Genomic DNA, 26,406 nt, shown 5'->3' with positions numbered 1-26,406 from the left:
TTCATGCTTTCCATTCGACAAAAGACTTCTCCTGAAACAGGCAAAGAATTAAAGGCAAAGCTGTAACTACCGCTGCAAACTTACAGGAATACATAAAAAGTGAGTTCATATGAAGAGCCAAGGGTGCACCTACTGAAGAGGAATTTCAGCAGTTTAACAGGCTGATCAGCCAGGTTTACAGCATTGGGAAGAGCTGGATCTTAGGCAGGGTAAGATGTACTCTCTGCTCCAAGGCTTGCTCACATCAGGGTCTCAGCTCTCAGCACAGACCTGCACATGTGGGCCATCAGTTAACAGGGTCATGAGAGGCCAGAAAATCACTGTCCTACACCAGCTTGAAGAACCAGCTCCTGCAGTATTGGAGGTTGCAAGAAAACCTTACATTTACTCTAAAAAGAAGCATCCGCCTTAAGAGCTTGCAAAGAAATCTAGAAAAATAACAACACTTCCAACTGAACTTTGTAAATCTGCTTGATTTTTTAAAATACTTATATTATTTAAAAACCTCATGTACATTTTTTGAACCAGGTTACCTTCTTTCTCCCTCTTTCTGATGGCTTCCAATACTGCCTGGCAGCTGAAATTAGCACTGAGGAATGCAAATGTAAAGGAAGACACACCAGACACTCTAACTGGCAGAAGAATGCATGAAGTTGAAAAACCATTTGCTTCAATAAAACACCTTCCAGTCTGAATTTCTGTTATATGGAGAGAGTGTTCAAAGGAGAGGTTTTGTTTTTAACAGGGCTTTAATGCTTGAAAGGAGGAAAACCGACAACTACTTCTGTTTGCAACAAACAAACCAAGAAAGGTAAATTGAGAAGGGCATGAGGAATGTACCTGGGTATTACTCCACTTATCATGGAAGATGTTTCAGACACAGAAAATTGTGCAGTTGTGCTCAAGAAAACTGGAGATGTTGGGTGGGCCATGAGGGAAGCGAACAACAAATACACAAGTGCAACAAATACACAGGGGGTTGTTGAGCCCAATGTTCAGCACAGGTGGGTAAAATGAGGGCTAAGTAAAATGACCCACACAAGGAGACCAGTTGGTGAGCTTCTCTCAGATGCAGACAGGAGGAAAAAATATTTAAGGAACGCTGAGCACCTGCGAGCCGGGAGCGGTGAGCACAGGTGTGCAATCAGAGCTGGTGTTTTCTGAAGCAGTGCCTCCCCTGGTGGGGTGCAATGATGCTACTTACACAAATATGTACAGAAGTTGATCCCAGGGAAGTCAAGGATCCCGCTTTGCTACATGCAATACCATCACACATCAGCAAACGTGTTTTCCTTACGTTTTGTGTGTAATTTCTTTCTGGTTGAAGTAGCTTCAGTGGAACATTTGTAGCTTGAAGAGTCGCCTGAGGCTGAGAAGGCACTTGCAGTGCTCCTGACATCTAATGCATGATCTCTCCCTGAAATCTGTAAATTAAACCCAAGATGATATCGATACCTATGTCACAAAAGAGACATGGTCTGCTTCACCCTCAGTGCACCTAATTTCCTCATAATAACCAGTGTTGTTCTTCCAAAGGGAAAGAATATGCTCATCTATCATTCCTGCTTGTTCCCACGTGCACTGTTTAACCAGGAGCAGCCAGAACAGGAGACAGAAGGGCCCAGCAGCTTCTTTCCCAGTGCCCAGACGTGGGATGCAGAAAACCAACACAACCAAGGGAGGTGTGGACCACGAACAGGGGGGTACCCACCCACCCCAGGGCTGCGAGGACCAGCTCTGCAGTACGTCCCTACCTGGGTGAGCTGTGCCAGCAGTCCGAGGAGATGAGATTGAGCTACTCCCTCAGATAATGGCAAAACAGTGTCAGGAACCACCCTAGCTAGAAACTGTAACTGAGGTCACCGGGAGAACCTTCAAGACAACCATTGCTGGCTGGCTGGCTGCAGGGGAAGGCAGCTGCAGCTGCCCTGGAATGCTCCAGAGTCTGAAAACGGGATTTTCACCAGCTACACCTAACAAAACCAACCAGGCTTAAACGGAAAACCTTCAGAGAAGCTGGGGGAATGTGCATAGGGAGAATTTTCTACCGTTCCTTGTCCTCTGGTTGCAGTTGGGTCTGTGACACATCAACCAGGCAGGGCTAGAAGGCATAAGGCTGCAGTTCAAGACTACTGCCACAGGAACTTGTAAATCTTTTCATGTAAAACTTGAGTGATTTTCTCATTGGAATATACTTGACTGAAAGCCACCGTCGAAAATATTTTATCTTGGGGTTATGACTCATGAAAGAATGGCTAGGTGTGAAAGGAAAGTTAATATATTTTGTGAGAAAAACCCCCTCCCCAGCAACCTTATCAGATGACACGAGTTGAATATTTATGTCCTATGCAGTAAAACCAATAGACAGCAAAAGCCACAGCATAATACTTTGTGTCAGATCTGATGAAAATTCAGACACCTAGTTTATTTCCCCTTAAGGGCTGGAAATTATGGTTAACACATATGCAAACAGGAGAAAATGAGATGATTCAGTGATGAGGATGAAACTGCTGACCCTTAGTCTGGCATGCTGGAAGATGATACTGGAGTAGCCAGTGCTGGCTCTCTTGGATGAGAATGCTTCCCAGGTCATCATGACATGACACAGCTCACTGGGTTAATGCTCCAAGGCTCCTGACCCAGCACACGTGACGCATAAAAACACAACCCTGCCATGCCAAAAAGATGTTCCCATGTTGAATGATTATCACAGTCAGACTTTTACTGCTGATTTCTTTTAAAATTTGCAAATTGAGAAAACAGTTAACACAGAGAACGAAAGAACAGGCCACAGTCAACCACAAAAACTTCCCATAAGATTCAGCATGTGGGAAAAAGATAAGTAAATGCTGCGAAAGATGAACAATATTTAAGTATTAACACAAATGTTTGTTTTGGGGAGGTTTATCTGGCATCTCTACCGGTTTTCCTCCAAGCTCTAATACAAAAATAACTACGTCTCACTGCAACTGGGAAGAGATGGCAGCAGCTCAACATTGCTCCCTTTTTTCCCTCTGCACTCAGAAAAAAACCCCAACTGCCTTACAGTGTCACACAAACTAATTTTAAGGTGATTTAGGATTAAGTCAGCCATACATTTGCAAGTTCAGAAAGTTCAGTCAGTGGTCTCATTTTCATGATCCTGTCAAATGAGGGCATACATATGCAACATAAGGGCAGGAGAAACAGTTTTTTCTCCAGCTGTACACGTGGTCCCCCCTGTTACAGCATGAAGTGAGGAAATTATCCTTTAGCTCATGTAAATCCTGGACACAATAGTTGCTCACCGAGCTATGAAGAGGGAGCCCATGTTGATGGATGTACACATCTTGCCTGTGCAAGCTGTGGTAGGGCTGAAAGTGAGCAAATGCTGCATCTCCCAAGAAGGAACTGCCTCTTATCTTCTCTGTCTCCACCCCTCAGTCCAAACAGGGGAAAGTCAAAAGACATGAAATTGCTTTGTGGGTGATCTTCAGTGGTTGTTAAAAATATAAAAAAGAGAAAGGAAGAATGGTGATGGGAAAGAGGTTCAAAAATATGTTCCCTCTTGGGTGAACTCAGGTCTTTTTAACAAGAAAAGCCAGAGAGGCCATGCACAGTAATGCTGAGAAAAAGGAAATGGTGCTTCATTTTAGCCAGAGTCATAAATCTTACCAGCGAGCCTCTAACGGCAAAACGGTGAGCAGGGGGATTTTTATACAGAGATAATTAGTTGCGAGCTGATATCAGGTTTACTGTGCTGTGCACTCTGTGTGTGCAACATGTTCTCAACCTGCAAAACCCCGCACGAGGCTCTGGCAGCCTTGCTGCTGCTGGCTGTGCCAGAAGGCATGCAGCTGGAATTCCCAGAAATCCTTAGGAAAAAAAAAAGTGAAGATGGAAATGGGTATTTCTGCTCCAGAGAAGTCTTGTTTGTAGCCCAGAATGATTCTTCCAATGGGGAAAATGCACCATGTTTATAAAACCACACCCCTCTGCTACAGGGGAGATGGACCAACAGGACACCTTGTGCCACCATTAACACCTTTGTCTTCTGGGATACAGACACCACTCACAGATCCTGCAGAGCAGGCAGATGGGTCAGGGAAAAGGTTTATCCATTGAGGTGAGAAGCAAAATGTGGTTGAGGCAAATTTATCAGCCAGAAAAAAACAGCTGTGAAGATGCCTCACAAGCACCAAAGTCAACGGGACATTCCCTCCACCTGTGCTGGGAACTGCCCATCCACCAGTGCTTGTTCCTCGACATCTTGCTCTGTTTCAGAGACCAGCCAGGGACTTGCACTGGGGATTGACACAAGCAAAGACTCCACCACAGCTACTAGTCAGCTGTGCTAGTAGTCAGAGAGCACTGCCAGCCAAAGAGAAGCTGCTTTTCGGTTTCTAGATGATAGGGAGTCCAGGAGACATGCCAGCAGCACGCTGGGTGTGCTAGGTGCCAGTGAGCCTCCTAGCTCTTGTGAAGCTACTTTAGAGAGGACCAATTTGGTCTAGATGAGGGGGACTGGGAGCCTTCATCCCCAAAAGATGCCCAAGTTAGGAAACAGCCCAGAAAGGACAGCAGCCTGCAAATGGACAGCTCAATGAGAAAAGAGAGCCCACTCCATTTGCACAAGGAGGCTAATGGTCCTCACAGGGTTACCTTGTTGCTCCCTACCTACTTTCTGCCCATCCTCTGTTTTCTTTTTCATCCCCAACCTAGTGCATCAGGACAGATACGCCCATTGCTCAATCACACACCTCTGCTGACCCAAAATGGCTGGAGGCAGGTGGGGCTGGGGGCAAACCAGCTTTGTCTGCATGGGGTTAAAGCAGCAGGTCTTTTGTCAAAGGCTCAGTTTGCCTGCAACCATATGTTAAACTGAAAGACCAATCTGTATTTACTCTGCTAAACTACAATTATGGGGTTTTTTTAATCATTCAGCCTAATGGTACACAGCTGTCACAAGAATCTTTGAACACATCACTGGCTCTCTTTGATCTGATTAACCAGATAAGGAACCACAGCCAAAAGATATGAAAGGATGAGTCCAAATTTCAAACTCTCAGCTGAGCAAAGAATTTCATTCAAAGGAATGTGCAAAATAAGGAGGGAAGAGGCTCACAATGCAAATGAAGGTTTTATTTACTACTGATAATACTCTCCATTGCATGGTTAAAGAATAAATGGACCCTAGCCTTAAAGTGCTGCTGACAGGTGTTACATTTGCCACACTAATCTGTGTGGATGCCAATATTTGCATCATTTTTCCATACTCAAAATGAGGGGCTTTCTTCCACAGGGATGCTTTTTACACTGAAGAAGCCTCCCTGTGATATTGAAGAGCTCCAAGGGCATGGCCCCTTCACCCAAACTGCTTCTGTTCGGCATGTTTCTTCAGATAGCATAGTATTTTTTTTTTTTTTTAATTCAAGACAGCTTTGTTTATTTGCTTTTATTTCTAGCATAATGTTTACTATTCCAATCAGAACATTCTGTAATCTCATCTAAATGTTTTATTATTAATTGCTGTACCCCACACCCCACCCTTAATAACTATCCTCGGGAGAGGTAAACATTTCAACACAACTTACTCGAGTTAAAGCCATGAATATGCATTATTTATTTATTTAGGTAAACAGTAATTAAGAAAAATCACCAAACCGCCTGCTCTTTGAAACGAGCTCTACTTTACCAGCCTTGCCGTGGGAATTACGAGTCCCTTAAACACATCTATTACTTTGTCCTCCTCCACCATGATTTACATTGATGGGCCTCAGACCACAGTAGAGCTGCCAAAAAAGCAGTCAGTCCTTACGCTGCCTGAGGCTGAGTGACACGTCCAAAACTTCCAGCAAGGATAAGCAAGAGGTACCAAGACGTCAGCAAAGAAGAAAGGTGCAGGATGAGGAAAAGAATGTTGCTATCTATCACTCAACATGCTGATTTTTAAGATTTTTTGCAGCAAGACAACCACTACTAACATGAAAATGCTCATGACCCCCTTCTGCCTTCTCCCTACAGATGGAGGGCTGTGTCCTGACAGAGGGGCTTGTGACCACTGAAGCCTCTCCATCCTAGGCCGGGTAGCAGCCAGTCCCAAACCAAGGAGTTTTTTGTGCCAGAACAGTCAGATAGCCCTGTGTGCTATAAATATACATACATAAATACATATATAGATATATATACACACACAACTTATGCACTGGGCAATAAGCAGCTGAGTGATTCCATTCAATTCCCCTGGTTTTCTTGCTCGGTGTTACATTAACTCAAATATTAAAACATCCCATCCTGACTTACATTTCCACCAAATTGCACCACAAGCCACTCCAGAATATGGTAGCACCAGAGACAATGAAGCCACTAACAGGACACTCAATTTTTTAAAACAAAAAAGTCAGACACACCAAGATATAACAACCTCACATGGTTGATTATCCAGCTTAAGGATCGCACCAGCGCTACAAGAGAGGAATTGAAATGTATCCCAAAGACAAAGGGATTTTCACAGATCTAAAATTGTTAGGTAAATAGATAAAACTGCGGTCAGGGCTTTGTTTCAGTTTTCAAAGCTAATTTCCGGCCACCGTTCAGAGAAATGCTTTGCATTTCCATTTCTGACTCACCCGCTTTAACAAGCACACTCGCTGGAATTACTAAGCATGGGATCTCACCAAAACATTTCACTTTCTGAATCAAAGTGCTTTTCAATTTTACTGATGTGAACTTATCTATAAAATTTACCATGGTAACAACACTGGCGATGTGCAGGTACGAGCGCACAATGCGATGTGTCAGAGGACCCTTCTCCCAGGGTCCCGGGCATCCCACCAAGGTACAGGAATGCCTCCCAAATTCTGCCCAGCCACTCGGAGCACGCTGACACCAGTCTCGCACATCCCCTTCACAAAGTGATACACGCTCCCAGAGACACATTTAAACATCAGGTATGAATGAAAAGCATTCCTGAAAAGAATCTGTTATGAAACCGAAAATCGGAGATCGCCGCAATGCTGCGCCTAAGTTGAGTCATCAGTTCCCTTTACAGCCTAATAATTGACACTGCCTTGATCAGAATGACTGATCCAAACGTTGCTTTGTGTTTGTGTGTTTTTGTTGGCTTTTTCTTAATTAAAAAAAAAAAAAATTCTAATGTAAACAAGCCGTCTGTCATCTTGCAGGAGTGTTTGTATTCTTCAGATCATGGGAAACATCTGTCAAAACCAGATTTTGCTCTCCTCTATCAACTCAATACAGTCTTAATCAGACTGTACTACAAAGAACCGGTCTTGTTACAGAAACTGCCAACTCTCAGTGGAAGCGCTGATTTTGTTTCACTTTCTTGGGATTGAATGCTGCAAAGATTATTAAAAGAGTTCCCTCCTTCCCCTGTGGGATCTCTCCCCCAAAGGAAATCCTGAGAATTTACATGCTGCTCTTCTCCTCTTTGTGCGTCTTTCCAAAATTAACTACCTTCCAGGAAGAGACAGATAGGAGAAGAATCAAGGTATAGTGAAACTTCAGAGCATGCTGGCTTCCCACCTTTTGACATGGGTACTCGGATAACGGAGTGATTCCCCTTCTGATGCTTGCAACAAATAAACACTCCCACGCGTCTGCATCCCGCAGGTCACACCTCCCCAGAATGATTCATTAGGTATTTTCACATCTTCTACATAGGGAAAGATCAAGTGGGGTTGCAACTGCCTCTAGCGGTGTTTTCTGAAGATAAGGTGACACAAAACAGAGTGGTTGCTACTACCACGACAAGGGTGATGTTAGACTGCCATATTCTGAGTCCTCTGCCAAGGAATCTGCCCAGGAATAGAAAAATAATTATGACAAAAGAAAAAAGAAGCCAATTAGAGAAACAATGTGAGACTGTAACAGAAAGGGCAGGGTACTCCATTAACAAGTAAATGAAGAGGAGATGACTGCAGCAGGAGGACCAGGATCAACGGGTACCAGCCAGGTGTCTTAGCTGGGGCTGTATGCAGAGCCCTGTTAAATGGACCAATAATTTATAGATTAAGGGGACAGTACTGGAAACATTCAATAGTGTATACATGGTCTTAATTAGAAGTATGCCCTTGGAGGGGTGAGAAATTAATGGTCATGTCTATATTAGCTTTTACCCTTAGACCTAAACTACTCCACTGGAACCATGTTGCTGATATGATGCCCAATTTTTGTATTTTATCTGGCAGTAACTCCAGCCCAGTGCTGCAGACTGAGAACCTAACAGCAGCTGGAGTATATCACCAGCACTGCTGGAGGCACAGCTCTCAGCGTGTATCAGTAACTCATGGTAACACATCATGCCACTAATTCTTAAATACAAGGCATGAGATAGGAGGAGAACCTTGGTATGCTTTGAAGAAGATCGAGAAGGACCCATCTAAACACTGGGTATTGAGAGTAATACAACAGCAGATTTTAAAACAAGAAGACAGACAAAATCCAAAGCCGTGGAGGAGAAGAAACGATAAAACAAATGGCATAAAAAAGGAAAAGAAAACAATCTACTGGCTGAAGGTGACGTTAGATTTTATTTCCCTAACTGTGGTAGATAGTTGGACATGAAACTAATATCAGACATATCTGCAAAAATCGTACTTTTTTGAATGGAGCGGAACTGGATTTAAATGAAAGTCTTGCTTTAAAATCTCCAGGCAAGCAATTTCTTTGAAGTAAGAAATTACTGCACAGATATATTTATGAAACAAACCTATGACAACACTAAACAAGATGAAATCTCAACCATGTTTGAGAAATAATGTCCAGAAGCATATAGATTCAACTCTGCTCAGCACAGAATCCAATGAGTATCATCAACCTTGCAACATCTTGGGGAATCTTGTATTTTTCTGAACAACACTCTTATCAGCTTCAGCTATTTTAGAGAGAAATGGACTGTCACACTCCCCAAATATAAGTGAAAAACTATTTTGGCCAGATTTGAGAAGAGACTGGACTTAGCACTGGTTTCATCTGCCTGACTTAAGATAACACGTTTTCAATGGTAACTTTCATAAACTCTTTGAAGTTTCATTTTACTACTCTAAGGTCCAAGGGTGGCAATATGAAGACAGAGGAAGCAGAAAAAAAATGGATAGGAATTAAAAGCACTTTGGACTGTCAAGCCAGCAAACGTAAGGATTGTATTTGGCTTTGTGAGAGCATTGCCAATACTAACAAACCATTTGCCGTCTGCTGCTGCATACCAGCAGGTTGTGCACAAGCTAACATTAATACTTTGATGCATGCAAAGTGGGCATGCATCAAAGTATTAATGTTAGCTTGAAGTGCCCCTGTATTTGTTTTTAAGTTAATTTTGCCCCAACTCTTGAATGTCCTGATTGAAAAATAAAGGCGTGGGAAACAAAGCGAAATAGGGTTTATCACCTCATAAATTTAACCAAAACAGCAAAGACTGTGTTCAAATGTCTATCTAGTTCTCCCTGACAGCTCAATTCAAACTGAAACCTTAGGCATGACATGAATTTCTTCTTCAGTTTCATGTCACCTGAAAACAGAAGTTCAACATCAGTATTTTCACCATCCCAGTTAACGATCACCCAAACCAGCAGTAAGAACCAGCAATCATTAGGCCACAAGCAAAGCCAACTCCATAACGAGAAAAAAAATGATTTTCTTTTCAATCTCTCTGCTCTTAAAATGTGACTGCAGCAGCTTCAGGGACATCCTGCATGATCCATTCTCACTGCTTGTTCCTGTAAGAAAGATGTCCTCTGCACTCAGTAATTACAGGTTAACTTTGTCAGGCAAAAAGAGTCTCTTTCTACAGTTCTCATGGCTTATGGAGATGGAGGTCTTTTTTGTTTTGGGGTTAACTTGTACGACAAAACCTACCTGTTCTGCTGTTATTATCTTGTTTTATTACTCCTTGTAGTCCTGGCATTTGCTTAAAATGATGTAAAAAGTAGGCAGTGGCACAGAGAATGATTAGTACAGCATGTGCTGTAGCAGGCAGTATTTTATTGCTCATGAAGTCAGAGTACTGGAACCAGCCAAATCTGTTACTTTGGTCTGAAAGTACATTTTTCCCTTCCTGCTTGCAACAGGAAAATTAATAACTGAGAGAAATAATGGAGAAAATAAGCATGGTGTTAGGTAAGCACTCCTAATTACACAACCTTACGTCTGGACCAAGGATTGATGTTTGGGATGTCTCTCTACAAGAGAATAACAAAGTTTGCACCTGATGTGTGTCACAAGGACACTTGCCACACCACCCGCTCTGCCATCATCCCAAATTACTCACTACCTGTGCCAGTGTCCTCATCCCACTAAAAAGTCTGTACTTTTCCCTGAAGCTCTGCAAGTGAAAAATTAAATCTAATGCTTTTCTATTTATTCAGAGTGGCTGATGAAAAGCTTATTAACATGTGAGCAAAAAGGCTCTCTACAATTGCAGCACGCAGTCATAAAGCCAATGCACAATGGCCAGCAAATGTTTCCAGATAGCAATTGGTTTTACACAGTTCCTACTTGGTAAATAGTGAGAGGAAATACTGAATAAATACTTGTTTACCCTTATTTATTTCTACACTGGGTGAGGCAAGACAAGAGGATGTTTAGGCAGTGAGCTGATTTCAGGCCTCGTCCTCTGTGGATGACTTTGCCGGCAATGTTACAGGGCTTTTAATCTCACATACCTCATGGATCCTGTTATCATCACCATCATAATGAAACCAGACATTGCTTACTTCCTGCTCCCCCAGCCTGACTCTGGCCAGGCACACAGAAATGAGAGCTCACTGAAGAAGGCCACCCATCATTTCACCTGCCTGGCTTCACCTCCCCACGCCAACTGGTGTCACCTTAGGCTGTTCCCACCAATGGGCATGTCAAGCAGCAGTATAACCCAAACCATAAGGACCAGAAGATATTCAGCACACCTTGTTCACAGGAAAGGCACAGAACAATACCCAAGTGTTTCTGTAATTCCTGTTGCTCTCAGCACAATTAGATTTTATTGAACTGTAATCCTAGATAAATGCATTGAATCTTACAGCTGAAGTCAATTACACTGCGTTAAATAGCCTTCCTGATTTGCAAGATGAAGATCACTTCTGTATAAAACTAAATTAGCTCAATAACTCATTATTTGTAGCTTGGCTGAGGGGTTGAAACAGCAATGGACAACTAAGCAGTTGCTGCATTTTCAGGTACCTTTAGAGCTGCAAGCAGACTGAATTTCCGGATTCACCAGTTGGGAAAAGGGACAAGCACTGCAGGCACAGAGAGGATGTCTAGTGTCCACAGCACTACATCTTAGATCATCTGTGTTTTCTCATGGCAAGGGACTCAGAGCTGACCAGCCTTGGAAGGAACAATACATTGGTTTTCATGTACTGAGAAGTCCTCACACTTAAAAGCTTAACAACCAACCCAAAGGAGATAGAAGGGCACATCAAAAGGCAAGTGACTTGTCATTTCTGATTCCTTACTCAGAATTAGCATCAGCACTGAGTGAGAGCATATAAAAACCCCTTAAATTAATATTTTTTCTTATCAGGGACTGAGTGAAGGAGCAGAGGGGCTGAAGGCCAGGGGTGGTGATGGGCTATGTGGGCATCCTTAGCAGCCACACTGTGCCAGTGCCCACCTTGGCAGGAGTCCGTGAGTGTGACATTTCACTGCCTCGCACCACCTTCCTCAGCTGCTAGGCTCACTTTTGGTACCCCTCCAACCAGCCTCAAGCGCTCTTTGGTTTCTTTCTTACAAACAACTATATTTACATGTTAGGAGATCTCCACGTAAGTTGGGAGATGGCAGAAGCTGTGTTTCTGATCCCACTGGGTTGTGCCGGGAGCGCGTATTGAGCAGACAGGAGTGATTCAAAGACATAAGCAGACAGACTGAGAGGAGAAAGGTGAGAGACAGGGAATATTCCAAATGCCTGCTGCTGCACTGGGGCAGCCAAACTCCACAAAAAAAGTAGGCCTGAAAGACTTGGAAAGAAGAAATTCAACCCTTTTGAGATGTGGAAATAATTTCCTTTACTCTTTAACACAGAAATGCGAGCAGCATGGCGACTATCTATCCCCTGCGAGGAGGCACACCCCTTTGGCTCTGGTCTCCAGGGTGGCTCTTCCCATCACAACATCTACGTCTTTCAGCAACATCAGTAGGCTCTGTCCTCACAATGAACGTGAAGAAGATGATCTCCACTGCAGAAATGAGGAAGTCAGTCATGGGGCAGGTCAAGGAGGTTGCCTGAGAACACACAGGAAACCTGTGACTGAGGCAGGGAACTGAACCCAGACCGTGAGTTCCAGTTGGGTGCCCAGTCCAAGCTGGGTGGCTGACAAATCACCCCTTCTTCTGAGGCTTTGAAATTTAAGTTTGGTGGGTTTTACAATGAACTTTTTTTTTTTATTTTGTCTAGTCACTACGTTTCATTACACTCACACTTCTTCTTTTTGATCCTGCTTCTTTTCTGTTCTGGCTTAAAAACCAACACAACTGAACATCAAACAGAATTTACCCTTCACAGTTTGGTCTTCTCCCCTACCAACATCATCCTCTCCCTAGTGCTCAGTGCTAAGCATCCTCTCCCTAGTGCTCACTGTTGTGTCCTTTGTGCACCCTGTGCTCATGATTGTGGCTTCATCAAAACCCACCAGTGATATTTAGAAGGTGATTCTTCTTTGTAGCTTCACAGAGTTACAGCAACTGCTTACGTGAACAGCAGTGCTGTGAGGCAGCAGAGCAGATCTGGTGGGAAAACCAGAGAAGAGATGCACAAAAAAGGTAAGTTCCAAAGTGAATGTCCTGACACTGCTATGCATCATGTCGACATGAACAATCATCTGAAGAAGAGCTACCAGTAAGCCACAGCATCAGACTGCCTAGGATGTTTTACTGGCTTGGCTAATGAATCACTGGGAAAATGTGAGCCATGTGCTCACTGCCAGGGAAGTCGTCACGGTGGGTGAAAACAATGACTCTTTCACTATCACCATGCCTTGTGGTTTAATTGATATTTTAACATTTTTAAAGATCTTTCTGCATAAAGCACATAATATGCACTTCTAAGGCAAAATCCTTTGGTATTATACTGTTTGCAAGGAGGTGTAACAAGTCAAACCACTATTTCATGAAATAATTCACACTGGCTGAATCCCTCACAGAATGTCTCAAGATCTTGAAAAGGAAAAAATAACTAATTTCCACATGTGTAATAACTCACACGGTGAGAAAGAAAAAGACTTCACATTTTTGTGAGAAAATGTTGCAAAACCACAAACTTTTGAAAGTACCCAATATGCTATTTTCAGCTTATCTGGATGCAGCCCAAACTATCCACAAGCTAACCAAGGTGCATCAGAAGACTGTAATCATTCCGCTCCCACCACAGGCTTTTTGTGCCCACTGTGCATCCAAGGCTGTCAAACCCTACAAAATAACATAGGACTTTTATGCTTAAAGCAGCCAAGCAGCTGCAAAAATAACTCTGTAAAAATATTGAATACTTCGTCCCACTCAGCAGCTGGAAAAACAATTACTGACTAAAAAATTCAGTGTTTGATATTACTTAATAGCTGTGGAAAAACTATTTGTGAATCATAATTAACGTTTATTTAACTATTTAAAAGCTTGCATCTACTGTTTGAGGCTTCACAGAGAGCAAATATGTGGCCTTCTGGCACCATTAAACAGCCTAATACAGTTAAACGAGAAGGACATGAGGCAGAAAACCACACTGGAATAGTCGATCCTTCAAGGAACTGGTGTAACTGAGATTGCTTCAGCATGCAGGCTGCAACACCAGGTTTGAACCAAATCAGTAGCAACTACCCTGGGGTAAATTAAATGAATGCACAGCTCTAGCTCCTGGGGCCAGAGCAATGCAAACATCATGACATAAACTGGACGAAAATCCATTACTAGCAGTGACAAAGAAGCTGTTCCTCTTGAAACAGCCTCAGGGGTTTACGGGCACCTCTATGGTGGCATCAGCCCAAGTGACAGCGGGGCTTCCTGTGAACAAGTGCAGCAGAGCCTGTGAGAAAGAACGAGAAGGGCTCATCTTCAGTGAGCAACGAAACTGGTGAGAGCTCTGGAGCACAAGTCTGATGAGGAGCAGCTGAGGGAGCTGGGTTTGTTTAGCCTGGAGAAAAGAAGGCTCAGGGAGGACCTTAGCGCTTTCTACAACTGCCTGAAAGGAGGCTGTAGCCAGGTGGGGGGTGGTCTCTTCTCCCAAGTGACAAGATCATAGGAAATGGCCTCAAGTTGCTTCAGGAGAGATTTACATTGGATATTAGGAAAAATTTCTTCACAGAAAGGAATTGTCAAGCATTGAACAGGCTGCCCAGGGAAGTGGTTGGGTCCCCACTCCTGGAGATATTTAAAAGCCATGCAGATGTGGCACTTAGGGATATGGATCAGTGGTGGACTTGCCAGTGCTGGGTTAGCAGTTGGACTTGATGATCTTGAAGGTACTTTTCAACCTAAATAACTCTGCTTGTATGACTCTTAATGATTTTATGCTTCCATGAAACCAATGGTGGCTTAGGTCAGGATTTAAGTTCCAGAAGCAGACGAACCATTAACAGGCTGCTGAAAACAAACATTAGGCCTTGTTTGAAATGTCTAATTGGGAAACTGTTTGACTTTGGACTTTTCGAAGCCTTAATTTCCCCCAAACAATTCCCCCACTTGTTCTCCGCACATTTGCCATAGCTGAAATGTCCCATCACTGACAGTAACCAGTCCTTTTTTCATCTCATTCAACTTCACCCATGCAGAATTGGGCTGCATGCCTCATGGGTCCAGCAATCACAGAACAAGAACAAAACAGCAGTTACTGTATCTGGCAAGTAGCTGCAGGCAGAGCTGAGCCAAAGATTCCTGCCCAGCACAACCTCACCTAGAGAGTGACCCAAGTGGGTCAGTTGACTGTACAGAGTAAAGATTCACAAAAAAAGAAACCTATGGCAAAAAAAAATGACTCAGCTGCTGTGATTGAAGCACTTGGAGACAGGACTAATATTAAAAAAAAAGTTTTATATATATATATATATATATATATATATATATATATATATATATATATATACACACCTAGTATATGTACAGCAATTTCACCTGTGGGGAATATTCTGCAAGGAGCTGAGGAATGTGAGCTGCCTGCATAATAAATATGCTTAACTAAGTGATTTGAACTCTAAGTCACCAACCGTCCCACCACTGCTCTCTCAAGCAACCATGTTATCAGTGGCCATTTTAAGGGAAATGCACTTATGACAGAAATATTTCTCACATCATACTTCTCATAACCTGCCGCACCAGAAAAATGAAGACAGTATAAAAAGAAATAAAAATTACAAAATTTTAGGTCACAAACATCCCTGAATGAATTATGCTTTCAAAATGAGCAGTAGAGATAGCACAATAAGGTTTTTTTGGTGTACATCTCAAAGTTTTCTAGGATGATGTTATTCATTCTAAATGCAAACACATTCTCAATGCCATATACAATGCAATTGGCTTGTGACCTGAAATAGGGCCATTTTCATTGAGACTCACTCATCACTAGGATGATCTCAAAAATTGTTGAGGATCCCTTTCAACTCAGGATATTCTATGATTCTGTGATCATAGAAAGAAGATGCAGCTGACCAAATTCACCTCCATTCACAGCCTGCTGAGGTTCCCTAGCAATATACCCCACATGGCCAAAGGGACAAAGCACTGCTGGTTTTGGATCAGACAGGGCATCTATTCATGGATCATTTCAAACTGAGTTAGGCAGATCACAGTTTATGAAAACCTCCACAAAGAATTCGCTCTAGCAGGGCTACACCAGCACAGCTAAAAGGCTGAAGCACAGGCTGGAATGAACACTTTAAAAACATGTATGTCATAGAGTTAATAACAAAATAGATCACTATGTATTTGGCCAAATTTCATTCTAGGCTTCTATGTAGCTGCCTGTTCTCAGAAGTGTTCAGGTACTTTGCTGGGGAGTTCCAGAGCAAGAGAGCAAAAAGCCTTGAAAGGGCTTTAGCTTTATGCTATACACAGATATGGGGGTGCTCCAGTTCCCACATGCATTGTTAGTGTCTTACTAGATATTAGAATAAAACCGTGAAATATAAGAAACAACCATAACATCTCAAAATCACCCCAAAACTGAAGAAACCATTTGATGATGCTTTTGTAAACACACTTACTTACAACGCAGTCTTGGAAGTGATTTCCAAGTAAGCCAACTGCTGCTCTAGACAGTTTACTGGATGGTGTGGCTCAGCTCTTTCATACAGGCAGCACTTACAGTTGTATCTAGAAAAAGAAATATAACCAAAATTCTTTATGAGCAAATACACAAGTAAAGTCATCTTTCTCTTCAAAACCATGACCAGCTTAAAACTAGCTTTAGCAGGTCTCAATAATTCTTGTGCCAAGCTTCACATGTGCTGCTTGCTCACAGGAACAAGCCCCAAGGTGCAGCCAAAGCACCCTATGGTGTATAAGCCAAGAGCAACTGCGCCTGAGAAAAAAACCCCGCACTGAGTGCATCAAAGCGGCAAACAAACGCACCCAGCTGTTTTTCTCATCTAGTTCTACTTAAAACACTCGCAGGAAATGCAAGATGAATTAGTATCAAAAAAATGTAGGTGATTTCAGTAAGGCCAGGAATTCCAGGCACCAACTTCTATTTTCTCTCTCTTGAGTGGGTGTTCACTTGTAAATTGTAGACATGTTAGCAATTCAACGACTGAGTGAATTAACATTCAACTTAACAGTCATTGTTAGGTTGGGAGGTTATTACTGCTTGTTCTGCTAAAGTGACAGGTTAAAATACATTTGTATCTGAAAAGTTGTTTTCTACAATACATATTCTCTGTCTTTTTGCACAAAATAATTTTCTTCCATCATGTCAAGTCCTATTGTATGAACCATCACTGCCAGCTGCACCACAGCAGCTGAGATAGGCAAGGAGAGACAGCAAGGGGACGGGTGAGGAGGAGAGAGCACTCAGCCACTACCATTTCTCTTTGGGCTGCCATATTAATTTTTTTCCAGGCATTTTATGTGGTTGATTTGAGACTTCTCAGCAAAAGAGCATACTTGTATGTTCTGCTTTTAAAGCAAGCAAGCAAAGGCAAAACCCAAGAGCAAAGAGAGGGTTCTACTTCACCAAGTCATGACTCTGAGAAAGCTGCTTGCTATCAGGCTCTGCTTGGGGCACAGAATGGAAAGTTGTGATTTCCCAGCCTTGCAGGTGATTACTATTAATGGAAAAAACAAGTTTTCAAGGTTGAGTTGACATACCACCACATGTTGAATTTTTGCAGACTCAGATCCCTTTTGTACTAGTAAACGAGCTTGTATCCTTCCCTGTGTGCTTTTTTTTTCCTTTTTTTTTTTTTTAGGATAGCTCACAAGCTGCTGACAACTCACACTGTACTAGGAGCTGTTCACACTGCACAAAGTGTTTACCACTCACAAGTGATGCTAAAAATTAATTTACAGTACCGCTACAGCAAGCTTTGACAAATTGTCATGTGTTGACACAGTCATAAGTTGTTGGTTAAAAAAAGTAACACTTCCCTCTTCTGCCACTTCATGTTTGAGACCAGGGATGGGCACATTATGCAAAGTTTGAGGGTTTGTAAGCTTCACAAATGTTTGGGCTTCACAAAACAAGCTTGGTTGTGAAAGTTTTTTCTCTTACAGTTAGGCAAGTGTTTATTGCCAAAAAGACTCTAGTAAGAAAAAAAAATCCTTTCCCATCTCCCAAGATCTGTGTGTTGTGCAAAACTAGAAGAAAAGGCTGCAAAATAAATAACCTTGCAGGATACTTGTTCTAGATAAGATCACAGCAGTGACAAATAGCCTGTATCAACTCCTTAGAGCTGCAGACACCACCCTCCTGCTGTAGAAAGGAAGGGAAAAAATATAGCTACAAGAGTTTTAATTGTTCTCAGCTGTCACACAATGTTATCTTAAGTGAACTCATTTATTTCTCGATTCTCATATGTACCTCTACATGGAAAAGAAAGAACTCCAGCAGTAGCATTCATCAGACAAAGTCCAAATTTTTTTCCATGTACTCCAGATAGGTGTTAGTCAGCACACATGCCCACCAGAGGCACCTCTTAAATTTTAACTCCTTCTCTTCTTCCTCAGGGCAGGACAAATAACCTATCTAGTTTACACTCTGGAATTAGTAATGGACACAAAGTTGTGGTCAGCTGAGGTGAGCAGTGTTTCAGTGGTGATGCAAACTTGAAACATTAATCACAAGCTAGCCTAAATCCAAGGAAAGAAACAAAGCCAAGCAAAATGAGCCCTGACAGCACCTGCCAAATGGGCTTTATGAGGAGCCCTTAGAAGTCACTGCTTCACGTTGTGCACCTGGACATCCAGTGCTCCAGTAGCTCTTCCTAAAATAACCCAATCTCAGAGCATGGACCATACAAGAATGCAGAGTAAATTCATTCAGGATATTAGCTGGGCAATACAAAGAATTAATTTTCTCTTTTTTTCCCCCTTAACACTTGTACAAAAAAGAGACTCTTTGAGTGGTTCAAAAGCCCTGAGTAGGGGCAACATTTTACCTTTGTAGAATCTGCCCTATGCCTGCATCAGTGCAAGAATGACCCACCTAATTTCTCTACAAAATTCAAAACATGTTACTTCAACCAAAAAGAGCTCTTGCAAAACATTAAGGAGTGATGGAAATTCATACAGACTCTTCACTTGCTCCCACTTCACACACCCTGTATAGAATTTCTTCACCATCTGAGATGTTAGTCTGATAGATGACATACTCTTAGACAGATTTAAGGAAAGCAAAGGACATTTACATCGTTATAGTCAGGATGGACGCTGCCTTGTGCCATTGGCTGAAATGAAATCATCCATGCTTAATCCGTGTAGATCGCTCTACATTCATAAAAGCACCAAAGTGGCAACTCCTACCCTCCTCCCCTAGGTAACAAAAATTTTTAAATATTTTCAGCACATCACATAAAATGCATTATTTCACTGGATTCAGTCCAAGAGTCAACAGGGTTGAAATAAAGGTGATTCAACCATTAAGTCAAAAACTTCAGCTGATGAGTTACCTAGGAGGTAAAAACAGTTCTCCTCCAGCTTGGAAGAAAACTAATAAAATCTTAAGTTTTACTGTAAGTTATCTCAACTGCCAAGATATTATTTCTCCTGTACCTTTTTACTTTGCTGTATAGAAGGGAACAAACAACTTAAACTCCCGGAGTTCTTACTTTGGGATGGAAAAAGCCCAGGACATCCAAGCCACTAAACTAATTAAGAATACTATGAGGGAAAAGGTGGGGCCTGGGTTTTTCTGAAGCATTTTTTGTTTGGTTTTGTTTGTTTGTTTCAGGGATGCAGCTTGAGAGTGTGAAGAAACCACCCCCAAGCAGAAGAGCCGTTCTCACCAAGTCCCCTGCGTGAGTTTGAGCTTGCTCTACCCAACACAGGGCCAGCACAGGAAGGTTTAGCTTTGGGGAAATGCAGACTCAGGATCTCCTGTGGCCTCTCTGCATCACACCTCGCTGCTCTGCCCTCCAGTTTCATCACAGGGAGGATAGCAGTCTTGGCTGACCCTGCAGCCACACTCCCTCAAAACTGCTACGTGCAGGGCATCAGGAGAAAGCCATAAAGGTGACATTCAACCCCGCAAGCCATCACCAAGGTTTCAAAAGCAAAAGGGAACATATGAAGGTGTCCTGCTCCTTGATGATGCATGCACACAGCTGAAGGGGTAAATTCATATATTGAATATATCCCAAATATGCACTGGTAGTCACTGCTTGTATGGGATGCAGACTGTGAAACAAACTCCCCTGGCTGGAAATTAAAAAGAAAAGGAGGATTTCAGCTTTCTTATTCCATGGGAATTGCTTTTCCAACAAGTGCGACAGGACACTAGCCCAAAGGCAAGTGACACCAGTGACTGCCTACACCATGGGCAATCTTCCTGTCTCTGCTCTATGCCTGTCTTCACTTCACTGCAAAGGTCACCATGTCACCTCTGTTACACAGAGCTCTGCTCCGCATGAGCAACGGGGAAGCAGCTTAACTGGCCAGCCTGGCAGGACCTTCTATGAGCATTTGGGGGTGGGAGGAAACCTCCTAGCTCTCCACTTAGTGCTTCCAGTTCTTAAACCTTAAGAGATGCTCAGATTGCCTTGAACTAAAAGCATTTCAGTATTGGAATGCTGGAGGTCTTTAAAAGACATGTAGATATGGCACTTAGGGACATGGTTTTGGGCTGGACTTGGCAGTCCTGGGTTATCCTCGGTGATCTTTGTAGTCAAAAGATGCAGTTTCCTTCCTGACTCTCTATCCCCAGTGCAGGAGGGAGCAAAGGGAAGCAGTATCTCTGTAAGCGTGAAACAGTGGGAAAAAGCATCAGATCTTTGCCTTCACCTGGAGCACACCTTGCACTTCCAGCCCTTTCAAGCAGAGGAAACTTGGTGGCCCTGTGGAGAGTGTAATGACATGAAAGCCAGCATCTGTGTCATGCAAAGATCCCTCAGGAGGCAGATTGGGAACTGCCTGCCCCCCACTCCCCCAAGTGAACTCACACACATGTACATGGGCACTCCTCTCCTTTGCCTTTTTTTTTTAACTGCATACACTAGTGTATTTTTCACTACTTTCTCAGCATGACATCCATTGCAAGGCATGTAACAATCAACGCCAACATTATCTATAGCACAGAAACATGTAATTCACTGAAACAGGACTTTCTTCTTCCCCAGCTTCTCATTGCCAGTTTTGTTATATAAATCCATTTGACTTCTTGCTTGATTTGGATCTATTCAGATCAAACCTTTACTAAAGCCAGAAGCATTTTGTTTTTAACAAATATATTCCTATCCTCCCAAATCAAATCTCTACTTCTAGGTGAGACCATGTCACCAAACTTTTATTGTAGTGTACTCCTTCTAAGCAAATGAACTTAAAAATTCAGTTAAATGGTAGTGTACAGCTAAAGGGCTATTTTACCCATCACATGGCAAAAATCATTCTTTGTACAGCATCTGCATAAATATCCGTAGGATTTTCTTGATATTTTTGAGCCACCTCAGGCCAGAAAGGTAACCAGGTAATGAAGAAAATCATGTCAAATTTTATGAGATCTTTAGTAAAATGACTTAAATTGAGCCATGATGGCTAATACAGTCGGAAATCCTCCTCATTTATTCCACACAGCAGTATCTTGTCTGCGCAACCTAGTTAAAAGTCAGGAGAAGGAGACAGCTGAAAACCTTGCTTGACCTTTTGATCCACAGTGATTTCCACAGCAGAAATCACTGCAGGAAAGGTACAAGTCAAAGTAGTTAACTAGCAGTGTACACTCCACCTTCAGTACCTGCTGATAGTGACAACTCAATGAAAAGATGAACATATTCCCATGTCTTCTGAGGCAATTATTCTTTATGGGCTATTCAAGGAGCCACAACCCCATTTATATACACTTTGCTACTTCACCCAAAATTACAAAAGCATCCCAGTTTCAGGGGCTGCTGGGCTGAAGTGAAGACATGTTCAAGGTTCTGTCTGTAGCAATGTTGACACCAACACTGGCAACGTAAACACTGAAGAGGCACATGGATATATGCAAAAATTTCATTCAGTACAAAGAAAAGCAAAACTAGGACAGAAGGATCCTAAATTAATCCAATTCCTGTCTTTTCACTGACTTCCCTCACCATTGGAAAGACTTTGGTTTGGATTTTAGTCAAGTCTGGTTTACAGTGCTCAACTTTGTGTGTCATAAAAAAACACCAACCCTTGCTGGAACGTCTTACTCATTACACAGCCCTGCAAAAATTATTAGCTATGATACAAGGCATTTCCCTTTGGGGACCAGAAAGGGTGAAGAAAGGGGATGTAGAGTGACAGCTTGTGGTTTCTAATGCAGCAGCTAAAAAAATAAAAAAAAAGCATGAGGAATACAGGATATAATGTGTTTACGTTTGTCAAAACAAGTTTCCTGGAGACATGGAGGGTCCACACTGCTGAGCTGTCACTTCTGCTTGAAACTGCTGCCTCATGCTATCGAGAGGTCAGTCACTGACCTACTTTCTGATAGGACTGAATTAATTTGCTACTTCTGTACACAAACCTTTTTTATTTTTTTTAAAGGAATACTTAACAAACCCAGAAAAAGCTGCCTTTTATCCAACTTGGAGCTTCAACTGGTGCTGTGCAAGGCTATTACATACCCTGGCATGGGGCCCAGTGTGCTTGGGCTGCTTATTCTTTTGGAAAAATCTGTACAGAGTATTTTAATGAGTTGACACTGCAAATAACGTCTTTCCTTTTTGAACTCCTACACTACACTAATACCAGCGATTTAACCCACTACACACAATAAGGGAGGCCAGCACTCAAATAGGCTGTGCTTTGTCTAGGCTGCTCCTGAAATAGATGCCTACCACTACAGGATTAGCTCCCCAAATAGACAGATGTATGGCACAATACACTTACAAGTTTAAAACATAAAGTTATTAATAGAAAACAAGATGAGTAGGTGAAACTTATGAACTAAACACCTACCAATCCAATCATGCCCTGCACAGAGCCAGCTAACCAGGGCTCACCAGGAGATGCTGGTATGCTAGGAGCCCTTAAACTAAAAAGCATTCTCCTCAGAAAGTGAAGAGGCAGAAGTAGTAGCAAAAGATATGCCACCTACTTCCCCTCTTTGCTTAATGGCTACCTACCCGCATATAATGTCAATACCCAAACTCCTTCATTAAAATAAATGCATGGTGAAGGCTTTTTCACAGATCTTTCAACTACCTGGACCAATGGAATACAATAGAAGTCAGCTCTTGAAATCATCCTTAACAATGCCATCCATTGAAAGCGTCATTGCTTGGGTGGACTCATCTTCCCAGGTCTCTCGTGGGTAGCAGCACTGCTGTCTGGAAACAGGACAGCCAGGTACCAATCTGTGAGAGCAGGGCCATTCCACGTTAAGGCTCTGCACTAACATTTGGAAGACGAGACCTCTTCAGCAACTTGGTCTCATACGCTCACCTCAACCTCCATCTGCTAAGCAAAGATAAGGATCTTCTCCAAATGCTTGGCTTGCTTAGTACCAAAACATCGTGGGTGAGACTCACACTTTCCTTTGCATTTCCCCAGGGCCCAATCTAATAATAGAGGAGGTAGTACTGACTACCGTAATACAAGACGACTATCAGCATCACAACAGATTTATGATCACTCCAGTTCCTGGACTTGATTAGGTTCATGTTGCCAAAGATAACTATGCCAAACCTAGCACTCGCAACTGCAAATGCATTCTTGTCAACCTTTTTAGCTTTCATCTGTGCATATTTACAAGCCCTGAATCTGAAGTTCAAATAAATCCAGCAATTCACTCAAACCCACCAGGATTTGAAAACATTAGGGAAGTGTCAAGATGTCATTGAGCTTGTTCTGCAGAAAAAAGCGCTTTATAGTTTCAGAAAGAAATAGACAAGGGAGCTATTTAACGAGATGGTGGCATATTGAAACATGGATAGATAAGTAATTAATAGCTACCTTCTCTAAGTGAAAACTTTTCTGAGCGAAAAATCAGCTTATATGAAAAACTACAAGTCAACTGCTGCCATTTTTGGATGGATAAGAACTGTCATGCATGTTAGCATCTCCATTACCATGAAGGATTTTACTCCTTTAAGCAATTCACAAAGACTTTCACACAGAACAGCATGTGGGAAGCAAGGAACTAACAGAAGGAGACACCAAAGAAATGTTGATATTTGCAACTAGAATTCTAATGAAAAATGTTATCTGGAATACATGAACACAGGAGAGAACCTCTACCATGAGAAGCTGAAGCTTTAGTCCCTTACAATCAAGAGTAACTACACAATTGCGTAGGTGCTATTATTAGTGTACAAAATATTGGCCAAATAATCTCTTCATGTTGGTAGCTCAAAATATTTAATTATTTCAAAAGTCTAATATTCAAGCAGCAAATCACCTAGTTAAGAACTCTCTTAACCCTGATGTGCAGGTTTCTTTAGCAAATTTCTATACAGCTCCAAGTGGAACATATGGCACCTTAAAATAAACAAACAGGAGAGGGAATAATAGTCATGCTTCAAGAAACAGGAAGTATAAACCTATTAATTAAGCATTTAATTCCTTTTATCCCTCATGTCTGTCTTCACAGGCTCTCTCGGCAATCAACCAATTTTGGGATTCACTGCTGTCATGCCAATCGTGGCAGTACTTCAGCTAAAAAGGCACTGTCAAGCACAATGAAGTTTCCCTTCAGCTTGTTCCCACACTGGCGCTGTGTAAAACACACACACTGCCTGGCGAGGGGAGCTGGGGGTGAGGCTTCATCTGCCCTAGTTCCAAGAACTGCAGATCCGCCCTAGCTGGCAATGGCACAACTGAATCACACCAATGGTCGAGACTTTGTGCTATAGAAACCACCTCACACCCTCCTATACAACACATAAATAGAACCCAGTGGTGCATTTTTGTCCAGCTTAGTGGTGGATTTGGCAGCGTTGGGTTAATAGCTGGACTCGACGACCTTAAAGGTCTTTTCCAACCTAAACAGTTCTATGACTCTTTTCCAACCTGCACATGCCTTGGACTGAGGCATATTATAAACATGAAAAAATTTCCCAGCATTTTACTGTTACAGCTCAACCTCTCACTTGAATCCATGGACATCATGCCCTGTACTTCACCCAGTGATGCTGCACACAGAGCACAAGGAAGGATACGGCAGACAGATTCCCTGCTGTGAAGGAGAATATACATCTCTCTGATTCCAACAGTTTGTTTTCACAGTAGTCCCGTGTTCCTGTGGGAACTGGTGTTGGCAGAGATCAAATTCTAGGTCAGGGCTTATAAGGCTTTGAAATAGATAAGGATAGTTACTGACAATGAGCTGTGCATTTGTATCTGCTGACTTGGGCAAGGAAGGCACTACTGATGTCCTGACTGTAAATTGCATTTTAAATGCATGTTTGGCTGCCTCACCTGAACTATCCCTGCTTTCTGTTCTTAGTATGCTCTGGCCTGGCAGCTGATACTCCCAAGCAGCTTCTGGCAGTGGCCATCTGAAGCCAGTGACCCAGGCTACTGGCTCCTGGGGCAGGGACTGTCACCCTACTGTCACCCAGCACACAGCGCAGCGGGGCCCTGACTCACCCAGCCTCTGGGCATCACTGCAGCATAAATGAGGATAACCTAAATGCCAAAAAAGGGCAGATACTCAGCCCTGCAACAAGAGCACACTTTACTGCAAGCACCTTGTATCCCAGAGCTTGAAATGGAAATTTCTGTGACAAAACCTTCACAATGTGAAACGCTGTATTAAAAAACCAGCAAGCTGCACTATTTGGCATCTTGCATTCCAGCCCTTGTGAGAAGTCCAAATAGCTCAAATACAAATCTGTAATATTGCTCTCTGAGTAACAGCTATTTTAAACCAATTTTGGCAGACACTAAGAGTCGTAAGCAGGGTGCCAGCTGTATGGTTCCTTGAGTCCTTCTCCTGGATCCATCCAGCCAGCAGCGGTGACAGAATACCCTCCTGCTCTGCTAAGGAAGCTCTGACACCTTCACCTTCCTTCCAGCCCAAATGTGCCAGGTTCCTGTAGCAAGGAGAGCCTGCCTTTGCTGCTCCAAGGATAGAGGAATATCACCAATAAAAATCAGAATCTTCCAGGTTTCCAAAGTTCCCTTTCCATAAAATAAGCCTTAAAAAGAGAATAGACAATGAGCCGCACAACATTTTTTACAGGCATTCATTTGAGATGACCCACATAATTAATTCACTTAACCATTTCACATTTCCTAAGTTAAAGCAACAAGCATTATAAAAGCTTTTACAGTTATGAACGATTTTTGCTTTATGTATAAAAGTGCCTAGTGTAATTTGTCATTTATCAGCAAAAATTAACATCCCCACACAATACATGGACTGTGATATTAATTTACAGATACCTGAGCATCTAACACTTGCTGTCCTGGTAATTTCCCTGAGCCTCTTTACCCTTCACAGCAGCCTCCCCTGAAATCTCTGTGTTCACCAGCTTTCCAAGCACCAGCCAACCCAGAAGTGTGGCTGGTACACAACTTGCCATTTAGCAGTTTCTTTTCCCTGGATCTCCAGGCTACACAAAGCTCCCATCCCAGACTCCTGTCTGGGACTTCATGATGGGAGGGTAAGATTATGCTTTGTGACCCCACAGCACAAGTTAGAGTGCAATAAACTAAATATAACAAAATATAAGTAAAAGTGAGGAAAGGCCTACAATAAGTAAATACCACTTTTTCAATGCACACCACAGGAACACACATATCCACAAAAGGGATTAGGTACTATGTCCTTGTTGGATGGAAGGAGGTGGAAAGGTCAAGCCA

The 26,406-nt window shown here is 42.5% G+C and overlaps 1 protein-coding gene across 2 annotated transcripts in view; it reads right to left on the bottom strand.

Moving 5' to 3' along the window:
- Positions 1–26,406, bottom strand: part of BACH2 (BTB domain and CNC homolog 2) — a 180,358-nt gene that overhangs the window by 79,672 nt on the left and 74,280 nt on the right. Inside the window, exon 3 of one of the 2 annotated variants that reach the window (XM_059842454.1) lies at positions 16,188–16,296. The gene's annotated coding sequence lies outside the window, so the exon portion shown is untranslated. The remainder of the gene's footprint in view (positions 1–16,187; positions 16,297–26,406) is intronic. The other variant, XM_059842455.1, reaches the window with a different exon arrangement.

This window comes from Haemorhous mexicanus, chromosome 3, assembly GCF_027477595.1.
Source record: "Haemorhous mexicanus isolate bHaeMex1 chromosome 3, bHaeMex1.pri, whole genome shotgun sequence".
Taxonomy (NCBI): Eukaryota; Metazoa; Chordata; class Aves; order Passeriformes; family Fringillidae; genus Haemorhous; species Haemorhous mexicanus.
The sequence above is the reverse complement of the archived record's forward strand: the minus strand, read 5'-3'. Positions and strand labels throughout refer to the sequence as shown.